This window comes from Uloborus diversus, chromosome 10 (assembly GCF_026930045.1).
Source record: "Uloborus diversus isolate 005 chromosome 10, Udiv.v.3.1, whole genome shotgun sequence".
NCBI classification, from domain to species: Eukaryota; Metazoa; Arthropoda; class Arachnida; order Araneae; family Uloboridae; genus Uloborus; species Uloborus diversus.
In genome coordinates, this window is record NC_072740.1 from 104,856,582 (window position 1) to 104,872,280 (window position 15,699).

The following is a 15,699-nucleotide window of genomic DNA, read 5'->3' on the forward strand; positions in this document are numbered from 1 at the left end:
ATGGAAAACTGCATTAGAACTTTGCTTTTAAAAAATGCATAAGAACTACAGGCAGCATCAAGGTTTTGAAACAGCAAGGGGCGTTTTCGAAAACTTGATTTTTCGACCGTAAGTCTATTTTTCTTCATTAGCCAACCTGATAAGTTTTAAAATGAGAAGGGAATAATATATAAGATAAGATATTGAAGAAACATTTTTTTATTCTTGAAAATTTTTACAATTTGTTACCGCATGCTGCTTGAACCGTTATGCAGCACGTGTTCATCATTTAACAGCACGGTTAAAATACAAAATAAATTGAACTATGCTCTTTTTTAAGCGTAGCTTTTCGAATGCAGTAAAAATGTGATAAGCTATTTGTTTTTTTGCAAAAAGAAGAAAAAATATATATTTTACCCTTCAAATTGAGGTAGTAATTTTTTTATTTGTACAGTCATAGAAAAAAAAAACGAAACACTCGATCGTATTCAAAGACTATTGATACTAGAGACACGTGTAAGGTGTCATTGTTTCAGGAATAAAAAGTTCTACATATTTATTTTAAAAAATTGTTGTTAAGGGGTCGTCTTCATATTAAAACGAGCATCAACTTCAAATTTTTCAATGAGAACCCCCTTTTTTTATCACATATTTGTAATCAGCATCTTTTTTTAACTTTGTATACAAAGTTTTGTTTAATTCGATCCAGCCGTTACTTCAGAATCGAGTTTTGAAAAATTCCTCTCGTAATGTTAAAACGTATTTTGATATTTTTACTCATAACACAAAAACTAGATTAGGCACGGCAAAGATTGTTTTTTTGTATCAAAATATGAATCGACCCAATAATAAAAACATCATTTATAACGCAGAAAATGTAATTTTAGTTTTTTTTTATGAATTATTTTAATATTTTTTGAAAAAAATATGATCTGAAACCATATTAAATTTTAACAGAAAAACAATCTAGAAGAGTTTTTATGAGGGAATCCAAAATTTGAGCTCAAAATATTCAGTAGTTTTTGCGCTATGCTTAAAAATTCCTTTTTTCCTACTTTAGGGGACCGTATACTTTTTTAAAACAGAAATTATGAAAGTTGGTTTCTTCGTAGAAAAAGAAAAAAATTGTTCAACAAACTAAGCAAACCAATTATAACGTGGTTTTTCTACATTAGAGTTACGCCTATGAATTTTTTAAATGCATAAATTTATTCGCTGTCTCTGCAGAAGAACAACACAATATTGCAACCGTCAGTTTTTTGTAGATATCGTTCAGACGTCAATGTGTAAATAATGCGAAACACTACTTCATTGTCTAATAAAAGAATATTTTATAGAACTTTTTAAATCAAAAGCTATACTTTAAATACTTCTGTTTTTTTTTTTTTTGTGTTTTTAATTTTAATTTTTATTTTTTATTTATTTATTTTTATTTTTTATTTTTTCTGCGTTTAGCCATTGCCTTTTGTAAAACAATAACTCAAATAATATATATATATATATATATATATATATATATATATATATATATATATATATATATATATATATATATATATATATATATATATATATATATATATATATTAATTTGAATTTTTGGCATCTTGAATTCAAATATTGTTTTTCGCAATCACGAGCCGTGTATGTGTATGTATGCGCGTGTGTGTTTGTGTAAGCGCATGTGTGTGCGTGTTGTGTATGCAGTGCTGTGTGTGTACGCGCGTGTGCGTGTAGGCGTTCGTGTATGTGTGTGTACACGCGTGTGCGTGTAGGCGTTCGCATGTGTGTGTACGCGCGTAATTGTAGGCTTTCATGTGTGTGTGTGTGTTTGTGTAAGCGCATGCGTGTGGGTGCGTGTGTGTGTGTATGTATGCATGTGCGTGCGTGTAGGCGTTCGTGTGTGTGTGTGTACGCGCGTGTGCGTGTAGGCGTTCGTATGTGTGAGTACGCGCGTGTGTGTAGGCGTTCGTGTGTGTGTGTACGCGCGTGTGTGTAGGCGTTCGTGTGTGTGTGTACGCGCGTGTGTGTAGGCGTTCGTGTGTGTGTGTACGCGCGTGTGTGTAGGCGTTCGTGTGTGTGTGTATGTAGGCATGAGTGTTTGTGTCTGTGCAGGCATGAGTGTGCGTATGTGTGTGTGTAGGAGTGCGTGTATGTGTGTGTGTAGGAGTGCGTGTATGTGTGTGCGTAGGAGCGCGTGTATGTGTGTGTGTAGGATATTGACGCGACCTGGAGACGGTTTTCGCCAGAGGAGCAGCATCGTGAGGCGGCCGGCCGACGATGGTGCTGCGGAGGGTGCTGGTGGGAAAATAAAATGATATTACATTAAAACAGTCAAATGAAAGCAGTAAGCAATCGTGATTGCTCAAAAAAATTAACATGCACAACTTTTTCACAGAAACATACAACAAAACCCCAGTGTCTTGCCAGTCATGTTGCAATAGAGTGTAGAATTAGTGGCTCTTCCCGGTGATAATTTGCTAAAATGAAAAATTATTGCCTTGTCTAATTCGGGAAAAAGTACTCGAAAAATAGCCGACAGTGTGAAGTTTCTCCTTTAACAGTATCCAAATGGGTCAAAAAGTAATAATTGCTCTTAGATAAGTTTACTGGTTTTTAGGAATTATTTTTTTTTTGTATAGAGTTTGAATAATTTTCAATGTGTTAGGATCTAGGAGAGGAAATCTCAATCGCATTAGTGGGCCGCGTGCTTTGAGCTGTATTCAGCACAAAAGTAGTAGTTGTGGCTAATTGTGAACTTTTTCTTTTTTTTTTTTGACTTCGTCAAAGATTTAACAAAACATTAATTTGCGTGTTAGATTAACTTGAGTTTTTGTCTATTCTTAATTATAATTTAAATACTATTTTTCTATTTACTTTCTCGGTCATTGGCGTGCATTTCACATTAAAATAATTCTCGCAAGACAATGATAAAATTTCAAAATATTTTCTTCTCTTTTGAACAACATGGAAAAATATCGTCAAAGAAAGAAAGTGAAAAAAAAATATTGTTATCAACTAATGGGTGCCTATTTTATTAAATGCATCTTTTTCAGAATCCAATATCTGGATATTCGGCTCCAACTTTGTGACACTGGAACTAATTCTACTTCCTGTTCTTATTCTTTGAACACACAACGGGTCACATAGACCAACGTCGCGTGCTGAATGCGGCCCGCGTCTTCACTGCGAATTGGTTTTCCCATTCATTGGCGGCTGTGAGTCCTAATATTGAACACAGCAGCCCTGAACTAGATTTAACCGAACAATGAAGCAGGTGTCATGTCATTGAAGCCGAGAGTGCCTAAAAACTGGTGGATGAAGAAAATTTATCTCACCAGTGAGATGCCGTAAACATACAGCAGATAAATTTACTTTGCCTACCAGTTTATTCGCACTCTCAGCTTCAATAAGATGACTTCCGCATCCCACACGCTTAGTTCCGATTCCAGTCTGCGAAATATGCATCGAGGACGAAATCGTAGCCTCTGGATAGTTCAACCCGCCTGTCGGGTATGCTGCCTATAGTATTGCTATAGGTGCGCCAGCCTGATGCTGTAGACAATGCTAGTGTGCAAGTATATATTGCGCGAAACAATATCAAACAAAGCTAAGTTTTGTTTGTAATGTTACAAAATCGGAGAAATGACAAGAAGTCAGATTTCGGTTCACCTTGGTTAAAATTAAAATGACTTTTTTTTTTTTCTTAAATTACGGGTTGAACCATCTCGAATCTCGTTGCTAGAAACAGCATTGGGAAATTACTTTCCTAAATTGGTTTTTAAGAGATGTTACATGTTTAACTAAAACCGCCGATTGTGTTATGTCTTTTTAATAATACCACGCATTATGATCTTTCGCATAAATTAGGATTTGAAACAAATTCTCTTTTTTTGATTACAAAAAAGCCTCTAGAACAATTACTGTGTTTGTCCACTGGGTTAATTCAAATAACCAAATTTTTCCCAAATAAAGTTCGAGTGTAAAGGGCTTGCTCATTAACGGGTATTTATATTCTCCTGTTTCTGCTTTATTTTTTAGATTGATACTTCGTTCATTTTATGTATTTAGAGCAAGTTTTCACGGAATAAATGGACCTTGCTTCGCTCGAGTCTCCAATCTATTTAATGCTGCGTCTTCCCACGTTGTGCGGTATATTTTTTATATTTTTGTGTGCGACGGCTCAAACTTCTGCCGATGTTCTGCGAAATTAAAAACGCGCAATTCCATTTTACAATCAAAGACTTTTTATTCATTCCAAAATAAACCTGTAACATAGGTGCAACATTTATCAAACATATTCACATCATGTTTCTAGGTATAAGGTTGAATATTTACATTTCTATGAGGCTTGAATGATTATATGAGCAATCCAATAGGTTTATATTAGGAAAAGTCAAAAAGTTCCATTACTTTTAATTTGTCATTATTCGGTTTACTAAAGAACGATCTATACGATGGACCAGCCAAACCTCATCCGTCTTTCTTAGGTTAATGCAGATAGACAAAAATCAGTAAATATTTTTACTTTTTTTTTTTCAAAAAAAAAAAAAAAAAAAAAAAAGACCGTAAATCGCTTTTTGCCGCAACATAATCGGCTAAAAAGTATCGGATTACGGAAGAAAAGAGAACTTCAAAAAAGCATGAGTTGAGCTGGATAATCTCGATCTTTTCATTGTTCACCTTCCGTTACTTGATAAACCGTGACCTTGAAAGAAGCGTTTTCAATGTGGTGATGGTCCCTAAAACGTTTTTCGTTAATAACTCCTGTTCTACTGCACGGAATGCAGTGAAATTTCGTATCCTGGCTGTATTTTGCGGTCTAAACATAATTATGTAGCAAAAATTAGGGGTTCCCATTTGAAAATCAAGAGTTCGTGCTCATTTTGCTTTGTATATGGTCCCTTATCAAAATTTTACCTACGTAGTTTTAAAGAAGACTTTAAACTAAGTCGGATGATATCTTTCTTTCCTTTCTAGCATGAAAAATGGCCGAATAATTAAAAGTGTTTCGTTTTTTTTTTCTATGACTGTACAAAGAGTCAAAAACTCATTAGAAGAATATATATTTCAATATACGATTTATTATTTTTTTATGAACAAAAAACAATTCTATTCTAGTCTGAAATCTTAAACCTGTTACTTATATTTTCGCTTACATTATGCTTTAATATTCTTACCAGAGCCAAAGCTTAAAAAGAAAAGAAAAACTTAAAATTCCGAAGTAATTTAGCACAAAGTCACTTCAAGTTTTCATATCAGCAAGGAGCGTTTCCTTCACTTTTATTCTATTCCTTCATAGTCGTTATTCACTTAATTAAGGGTTCATGTAATGCGCGATATTTCTCTAATTTTTTGTTGCAGATTGTCCGGACGTGGGCCCGAACACGCATTCTCCTGGTTACGAAGAGAGCGCTCTGCCGATCAAGCTATTCAGCTCTGTCGGTCATTGCGCAAATTAAAGTTTTAAGTTTAACCGAAAACCTCATTCTGGTTCTTTAAAACAGGTTTTTCGGCTGAAAAAAACAATTTTTAGACCGTGGATCTATTTTTCGTCAGTAGTCAGCACCATAAGCTTTAAAATAAAGCGTAAATCAAAGAAATCGATCAAGAATTGAGGAAAATCTGGCGTAGAAACCAAAAACAGGCTGCAGAAATAATATATAAGGATTCTATGAAAGATCTCATTTCGTTACTTTTTCCGTGAAGGATTAGTAACAAAATTGTGTAACGGATTGCTTAAAATAATGTTTCGTTCTTTTTATTTAGCTTATTTTTAAAACTGACGGAAATCAGGAATGCTCAACGTATTATTTGGATATTGTAATAAAGACAGTAGTTGTGAGGAACAACATAAAAAAAAATTCCGAAACGTTACAGATTATTTCCGTGTAACGTTTTGGGATTTCAATGGTTTTTGTTCACGTCCTGGAAAAGGTTTTTGTTCACGTCCTGGAAAATTCAAGTAATTTTGTCAAAACGTTTCCTGAATTGCTACAAGTTATAAGAATGCGAACTTCTCAATGTTGTGAAAAATATTGTTAGCTTCCAGTTTAAAGACTAACAGAGCGCATTTATAAAGCGACTTTCACACGCGTATTTATAGACTGACAGTGAAAAGCTTCACTTTGGTTACGGCCTGTCCAGACTAATTAAGCTCCTGAAAGGCGCGAATAAGTTTACGGACTGGGTAGCTTTGCACGAATTGCATAAGTGTAAATTCTGTCGTATCTTTGCCATGTTTCCAATAGTGATTTTGGAACTTTCTAGAAAAATCAGGAGGGCGCCAAGCTGTTATATTATACCTACCAAAACTTACTCTAAAGTTCCAGAGACACGACTGACTTTAAACGGGAAGATTTCTAAACATTTCAGGAGGCTTTCAGGATAATTTCAGGAAGATTACTGAAGTTTAGCAGAAAACATACCTGAGTTTTTGAATATATATTACTGGCATAAATTGGGCACATCAGCTGCCCATTATTTTCCAGGAACGTTTCTGAATTGATATTTACAGTGAAACACGTTTTACTGTACTCAGTGAAATAATGTATCAACAAAGCAGTGGAAATGCATTTTCTTGCAGAGTGTTTCAACAAGAAGCGTTGAAAATAAACTCTAATTATGATTAGTTCATGTAGACATCTGCAACAAAGAATTATGGTTTGCAAGGTACGGAAATCTTCATATCGTCACATCAGATCAACAGTAGGACAGTCTTTCTGCTGTTTCTGAGATTAAATGTCTTACGAGCTGACTTATCCGACATTTTGGTTTTAAAATAGGCGGGCGAAAAAATCTTTGTACAAAAGCCTCATTGCACAAAACTGGTGCCCAAGTTTTAGATGTGTTGCCTGATTAATGATTGATTATTTTATTCTGTAGATGAAGTCGATTAGATTAATACAAATTAAAAACAAACAAGGTGTGAAAATGAGTTTTATTACAGTGAACATTTCCCGATACATTTTCGTTGAATTTTTGAACTAAGTTATCTTTCCAGATTCACACACCTTAAGTGATATTTTACTCAACTTATCATCAATTGTTTTTCGACATGGCAACCAGTGAATATTATAACGTATATATAAATACTAGAAATAAGGTTGGATCAAATTATGTTTTGAAACCAAAATGTTGGATAAGTCAGCCTGTCTTTTTCAAGGGGCTCGAATTCGAATATATATCAAAGTCAATGATGAAACTCGGCATGATAATTTGATACTATGCTTTGGTTATGGTTAACATGAAGGGAAATACTTTATTATGCCAACGCTGAATTGGATCCGGTAACTTAACTGTTTTACTGGTAAAACGGTGTCATTTCAGTGGAATGAAGAAAAGAAAAAGAGGTCAACAAATGAACTCTATCTATTGGATTTCAGGGTTAATCCACAGGAGTTAGGAATAAAATTTCAATATCAAAATCTCAGCAAACAGGCAATTTCTTCGTTTCAATGTAGAACCAACTTTCACCGACGTATCTTGACGTGCGATTTTTAAGTTTTTGCAAATAATAGGGAAATATTCATTAAATATGTTATGATTTTAAAGTTTAAAAAAAGAAAAAAAGTATTTTTTATATATAAGTTAGGTAACGCTAGTAGTAAACAAATATATTTTTATGCAAATAAAATTGTTTTTCACTTTCTGTCACTTTCAAAATGATAATTTTCGTAACGTTAAAAAAAATCGGAGGAAAAATTGGTGAATTCTTCTTATTATTTATTTATTTAGAGGCTTACTATCTGCAGCGCCATCTATTGAACTAGAATTAGGAGCTCTGGGGGGACGAAACTTATGACCCACTGCATGAATTTTCTACAAATTTTTTTTTTATCATTAACCATTTTCCCATTATAAATTTTTGAAAACAGTCAGACTTTTTCAGGGCATCCTGTAGTAGTAACCATAAAACAAATACGTTGATTTAAGCACCTGCGTTACTTCAAGTATCAAAATGTCATTATTTCGACACAACTAATGCCGTAGGAAGTTTATAGAAAATAAGGTGGCTAGAAAACCGCACGAATGCATCGCATAGTTAGATTAGAAATGAAGTTTTTAATAGTTCAAATATCAGTAAATGATTGCTGCAAATCGATACTTTACAACTTTCCCAAACATTTAATACGTTTTTTTTTTCCTGATTGAAGAGTTAACAAACTCCAAAACTAAAGGGAAAAAAAGTATTTCCAAAAAAAAAAAAAAAAACTATAATCGGTGATCTAATACTTCAATAAAATGATTGTAAAAATTTAGTTTGCATATATGGCATGTTAAAAAAGATTAAGTTACAGTTATGAAACGCAACTGAAAATGTGTTGTACTAATAGAAGAACAACTCCGAGAGAAATAAGGCAAAGCTTTGTAAATACTGACCTGTACGGTGCAGGATAAATTTCTAGTTAAGCGAAAATGTAAGGACTTCTTTAAATATTTATTCCTTTCATGCCATCGCAAAGTTAAATCGATTTTCAGATGAGATTTCGCTGATGCTCGTTGGGAAGATTTTCTTTTCTTTTTCCCCTTTAATGTATCGTGATTTTGTGTTTCAATCTTACATTGAAAACTTCAAATTGGTATACTGCTGAGGATGAAAGATTATATGTAAAGAAAACTTTTTAACGAAATAGATATTTGTCCAAGTTTGTAAGTTATTATCGTATCACTCCCTCTTTCTTTCTTAATTTTTTGTTGGATTGTATTGTAAAATAAAACCACCGAAGGTTTTTTTTTTGAAATATGATACAAAAATAAGAGACATTTTACTCTCTGAAAGATCAGAAGAATTCATGTAGAGTATGGATATAGTTTTATACATAAAAATATAAAATAATATAGATGTTACATTTGTGTTAATTTATCCTAAAGGTGGTGAGCAAATGGATAGGACATTTTTGTCTACATGGTCCAATAAAGATGAAAAGCTGCAACTATTTAAAAAAATTTTTTATCAAAATATATTTTTAACAAAATCAAAGATCTTTGAAACATTAATGACATTATCCCTAACAGTACACAATTCATAATTTTGTGCACGGAAGTTCAGAAAAGCTGGTTGTATTCACAGCTTAGGTTCTACTAAACAGATTCCGATGAAATTTCATATCTATGTTATCTATTTATAAATACCTTCTTATCGCGTATATAGTGAAATCAGATAAGCTATACTCATTTGCATATAGCTTTATTAATACAGTGCCATCTAGTGTCGAAATGTAAAAAAATAGGTATATTGAAAAAAAAAACGGCTGCTTGACATAAATAACGTAATAATAAATTTCCATAGGAGTTCATTCAGTAGAAACTGGAGATTAAACTGTTAGTTGTACTGCTAGTTGTAATTACAGTGTCCAGAAAAATAAGTTTGTCGCTCGCGTATGTTTTCCCACACAATTCTTGAATACACATTAGTAGATGCAGGATTTAATTATGTATTTTTAGTTATGTAAGCATCAATTTTGTGTCACCGCATTTCGGGAAAAGTTTATAAGAGAGCTTCAGAAAATTTTAATAAACACAATGAAGTCAAGCAGTAGGAGAAGAAAAGCTTATAGTATACTATTTTCATTAAAGAGAACTTGTGTAGTGTATGTGTGATTTCGAAACACAAATTAACACCTGTGTAACCAATATAAATTTTCCGAGAATTTATCTTTTACTTTGAAATAAGTACAATCCGAAAAACAAGGCTTCCAAACTGTGAATTTAGCAAGTGATCGCTGATTTAAAACTAGCTTGAACGGTAAGCACAACGTATTTCCTGGGCGCAGCGCCATCTGTTTTTTCTCCCACGGAATTGGCCTCTTTGTTCATCCTCCAACAACACACTACTCTTTCTAAGCACTACTGTTTTTAATAAAACACCTTGGACAGTGTGATCTCCGAAAATTTGTCTTTTTGCACATACGAGTGAGAAGCGATTTACTGACGGGAAAGCGAAGTAGAGAAATGTGGGGCAAAGTAAAATGGTTAAGGTTACCGAGTTTTTTCAAAGTGAACAAATTTGTTTTGAAAATTACAGTACATAAAGAGAAAACGTTGTATTTTTATAATAATTTTTGCGTGGAAACAGTATTTTTTATTTTTGGCAGTAATTTTGAGTCTTAAAAAAAAGGGGAAACTTTTTTTTTTAGGACTCAAAAAAGTCTTGACACAGAGTGAAAAAAAAAATATATTTCTAATAAAATATTTTCTATTTGATTTAAAACATATTTTTGATCAAAAGAATCAGCAAATAAATGATTCAATGAATAAGTGAAAAGATAATGAAACAATAAACAAATAATTAATAGAATATATCTATTAATACATGAAGAAAAGTAAATGAGCGAGTAGAAGAATGAATGAATAAGAAACTTAGTGAATGCTTGAGTCAATAATTGAATTACTAAATGAAAGAATGTAAATGAATAAATTAATAAATGAAAATGTAAGTGATTTATATTAAATGATTGAATGAGTAAAAGAAACGAACTATTTCACTTTGCCCCATCCACATTGCCTCGCATGCACTTTGTGCAGTTTATTTAAAATACAAATAATATCAATATTAACTAAATTAATGCTGTAGTGAATATTAAGAGGTTTAAATTAATATTTAAAATGTTAATAACAATAACTTTACCGTTTTATAGTTATAAAAATTGTTTATGACTTACAACAAAATATTACAATATGAGTACCATTTTTAAAAAATTGCCTGTATTAATAAATGCTTTAATCTTTGGCAGTATTTTTTTCTTGACTGGAATAGACTACACATGGTACTACATAGTTAAAATAATACCAGATAGGTTGAGCTAAAAGTAGAAAAAATATTCCACCATTTCACTTTGCCCCGCTATTTCACTTTGCCCCACGTTCCCCTACTTTGCGCCAAAAACATGCATTAGTATTACACGAGAATTGAAAATAACTGAAATAACAGAAATAATTAAAAAATGAGTAAGAAAAAAGTAAAATAGTAAAGGAATTACAAACAACATCAAGGAATTATGAGTAACTGTTTTATGAAAAAGTAGTTTTTAGAGATTACTCTGAACGATGACCAGGATTTTAAAAAGAACGTTTTCCATCGTTTCCGTCAAAATACTTTTTTTTTTTTTTATTCTGACTTACAATATAAATGAGGCAGTGAGAAGCAAAGGGATGGAAGCGGACATTTTCAAGTTTTGAGTAAAGCGCGTTAAAAGATTAGCTCCTTGGTAGGCTTTCATTAATGAAGGCTGAAAAAGCGTCCAGAAGGCGCAAATCAGTCAATGAACTACGTGGCTTTGCAAGAATTGTGGGCGAGCAAAAGACTTGATAGATACTTGCCTGCAATTCTGTATTAGCTTTGGCCATGTTTACAACACTGCTTTTGAGGCATTCCTGAAAACGCAGGGAAGTGTCAAGTTATTATATTATGTCTACCTAAATTTACTCTTGAGTTCCGGAGACACGACTGGATTTATACAGGAAGATTTCTGATTTTTTCCGGAGGTTTCCAGGATAATTTCTGGAAGGTTACTGAATTTTAACTGAAAACGTTCCTGGCTTTTGTAAGATATGTTACGGGAAGAAATTGGGCACATCAGCCGCCCATTATTTTCAGGAACGTTTCTGAAACGTTTTTACAGTGAATGTGCTTTAAGAATCGCAGGTATTTTGTTAGGAGTGGGTAAGAGATGGCCATTGGGTACTGCATTAGAAATTGCATATGGAAGAAGATGCGTAGATGAGTTGGGATAAAATAGAACGTGAAGTAAATGGAACGAACTATATTGTCACAGTTGTGTTTATTTTTAAAAGAAAACCTTTGATGAGTAAAGATTACGTGACATAAAGAAGACATTCAGTGAGTTCCGAGTGTTTATTACTGTGCCATTACTGTTTGCAGATGCCACAGTGAAAGGGTTTTTTTTTTCTTATTTTAGTGATTTTAGATTTTTTTCTGCTGGAGGTCTTCCAATGCAAAGTAGCTGGTGTTGCAATGTAACTGCAAGTAACGTATCTTGCAAAACACCAGAACGTTTTCCGCAAAGGTCAGTAACCTTCCAGAAACCATCCTTGAATAGCTCTTAATATTTTGGACATCTCCCCGTGGTTAAAGCCAGTCCGGAACCTTTATGGGAAGTTCAGTAAGTTTAATGTAATCGATGATTGTTTTAACGTAATTGTAACCTTAGTTAATAAGAAATTTCCAGAAGCTTCAACTGAACCAAGGCCAAAGCTAGGGTAGAATTGCAAGTAAGACTTAAACAACTTCCTTGCCTGTTACTTATTAAACACGCTCAGTCAATCTTTAAACCTGTGGCTAAATATATTTTTATCAACTGCGAAAAGTCTGCATTATCTACCGGTTTACAGATTGACTGCGCGTGCTTAATATGAACATCGGCTGGGCTTTGATGGCAAGACGTCCGTAGTCGCTGAGTTTTCAATCAAAGCCATTCTGTTGGGGGAGCCGGCTTCTAGCCACAAAATTAGTATTTGTACAAAATCTTCATTGTAGAAAACTGATGGCCCAGCTTCTGTTACGTTGCTTGATTCATGCTTAAATATTTTATTCTGTAAATAATGAAGAAGATTTGATTTATGCAAACTGAAAACAAATAAGATCTGAAAATAAGGTGCATTACAGTAAACAATTTCCACTTTCGTTAAATTTGTGAACGAAGTTACCTTTCTAGATTTACTTTATGTGACACTTATCAGCAATTGTTATGCGACGTAGCAACCAGCAACTATTAAAACGTATTTATAAATACTTGAAACAGGGTTGGAGAAGTAGCTGTCATGGAACCAAAATGTCGGATAGGTCAGCCGGTTCTTTTTAAGCGGGTCTGGAGCGAATAAGTTTCCGCATAGCGGCAGTTTTGCAGGGCAATAACTGCAGACAAGGGAGGTGTGTGGTCCTTACATGCAGTTCTGCATGAACTTTACCCATGGATGCATTGATGCTTCTGGAGCTTCTTTAGTAAATGCGGGAGGGTTTTAATCATATTACGTTAAACGTACCTGATTTCCTTTTAAGGTTTCAGACTGCCCTTATAACCGGGGATATTTCCAAAGCCTTCAGAAAGAATCAAGGATAATTTCAAGAAGGTTTCGCCTTTTAGCGGAAAACGTTCTTGGTTTTTGAAAATATATTGTTGGCAGAAATTGGGAGATTATTAGATGCTATTTTTTTTTTTTTTTTTGCAGGAACGCTTCTGAATCGCTTTTACAGTCTACGCATATACTAAAACATTACTTTAGATCAATTTTCAGTTTGAAAAAATATCGGGGAAATGTCGGCATTGTAATAAATAAAACATATTAAATTGCTTCAAGGAAAAAAAAGACGTTTTAAAACAAAGAGATTTTTAATAGTTACAAAATTTTTAAAGTGTATAATGAATACAAAATATAATCAGGTAAAACTTCAGACCTTCAGCCCAATGCAACAAGTGGCGAAACATTTAATCAATACGCTACTTTCGACACCAGCTTATAACATAACAGTAAAATAGAAGCCATTTAACTCGACATGCAGACTTCTTTTTTAAAGAAAATGTACATCAAAAGCGGAATTTTATGATTTTAAAATATTGAATTTATTTTGTCTTCGTTAGTTCTTTAAAAATAACAGTATGTTCTAAACACATATATTAAAATATCTAATAGCAAAATTAATTAGGAAAAGCAATTAATTTATGCGCGCAATTAATTATATTATTATGTATGCTTCTCAAAATATAGGTTTTCAGTGCACTTAATCGCGTAATTAAAATAGCGTAATATTATCATACTAGGCAGTGAGTGGCGCAGTGCTTTGGAATTTAAAATCCCCTATCTTAGTAAACTAATAATTGTACGTGAAATCACTGCTAATAAATCCATCTCCCCCCATCAATAATTTCTGATTCCAATAGTTAGACTAGACATTTGTTGCCAAAAAGGCTTTCAAAACTATCATCATCACACGTAAAATTCAAAAACGTTGTAGATGAATAGATGTGGTCTCTAAATTAATTCTATCATCACTCACAATACTTCACATTTGTTAGAACAAATCATGCAAGAAAAGTCCCCTATTATTAGTGCAATTAATTTGTGCCGACTATTGATTAAGCGATAAACACTGAATAAATTGAAGTATTAAATGGTGGTAATACATTTAAATAAAAGTTTTAATGCCACGTGAGTTGAATTTTATTTTTTAAAAAATTAAAATCACAATGAATTCATAATTTTTAATTTAGTACTATGCTTTAAGAAACAAAAAAAGGTAGGAAATACTGTATAATATTTATGCTTTTAAGCTTCCTTCAGATCACCTGTTTCTCAAATATATATATATATATATATATATATATATATATATATATATATATATATATATATATATATATAATATATATATATATAATCAACTGTGCACAAATTGCAATAAAAAACTACAAAATTATTAATGCACAAATTACCAGCAGATTATTCACATATTTTTCCGAACAGTACTTTTGCATTTTAATATGAGTGCAAACTGCATTAGCACCACAAACACAAATTGTGATTTTACTACTTTTTTTTTAAATATGTGATTTTTTTTCTTGTTTGGAAAAAACACAAAATACATTACTGCTAGATATTAAAAGCACTACATTGTTTAGAATTAATAAAAGTCAATAATTGCTTATTGATTGGCTAGAGCATGTGATTTTTTTTTTTTTTTTTTTTTTCAGTATCTTGAGAGTGATTGTGTTAAATATATAAGAATGTAAACTGCGCTAAATTTTAGAAAACAATCACATGTATAATTATTCATTTTTACAAGCATTGATTGTTATTTTTCCCTTCAAAAAATGGCAAAAATATGATAAATCAAAATGAAATAAATAAATTCATTTCCCTCTCTTATGCTGTGATTTTGTTGGCGGTAAAAGTGAAGAAATTAATAATTATTCACGGGCAGGAGCCATTGCCAAATAGAAAGCCGAACGAATTCGTGTGTAACGATTCATTTTGGACTGCATCCTGGGCCTATGACGTCAGCAGCCGGATTTCGACCAATGAGCTTCCCTCCTCCGAGTCACATGGCATGATAAGAGAGACAGTAAGCTTAAGCAAGTGAGCATCAACTAAGGCTACATATCCACAAGTTCCAGCGTGGGAAAAGGAGCGGCAAAATTTTATTCCTAGTTTTTGGAAAAATGATTCAACGGAGTCCGAATACGGCTTCAGGTAGGAAATTTCTTCATCTCTAATCATCGTAGGGTTGCCGGAATTTTCTCAAATTCCATCTCCGCTTTGTGATTTTACTTTACTTATTATTTCCCTCTAAGAGCAACAGGCACCCGATAAGTTTATCCGCACCTTTCGCTTTCTTTTTGGGAGAAGATTATATTTTCGCGCAGAAAAATCGAACAATATTTTTCGTGCGATCGCATCGGTTAAGCTTTTGAAAAGTGTATTATCTCCGTTTATTTTATTAGGTTTTAACTTACTCGTAAATGGGGTATCAAAAAAAGACAAGACATTGTAAAAAAATATTAGAAAAAAGTAATAGCATGCGTGTTTAGTTTAGTACGGGAAAAAATGATTGTAAAATCAGTGAAAATGTATTTTCATCTGTTTTAATTTAATGCAACAATAATTTTTCTTTTATGTTTCTTTTTAAATGTTTGGACGGCTTTAATTAGGTAAACCAGGTAAGTTTTTGTGCAATCGCCTTGGTTTAGTCTTTCAGAAGTA

General features: G+C 32.8%; 1 protein-coding gene across 2 annotated transcripts in view; it reads left to right on the plus strand.

Annotated features, from left to right (window-relative positions):
* The first annotated feature begins 15,116 nt into the window (after window positions 1-15,116).
* LOC129231438 (uncharacterized) overlaps window positions 15,117-15,699 on the plus strand; it is a 181,034-nt gene continuing 180,451 nt past the window's right edge. Inside the window, exon 1 of one of the 2 annotated variants that reach the window (XM_054865754.1) lies at window positions 15,117-15,189. The gene's annotated coding sequence lies outside the window, so the exon portion shown is untranslated. The remainder of the gene's footprint in view (window positions 15,190-15,699) is intronic. The other variant, XM_054865753.1, reaches the window with a different exon arrangement.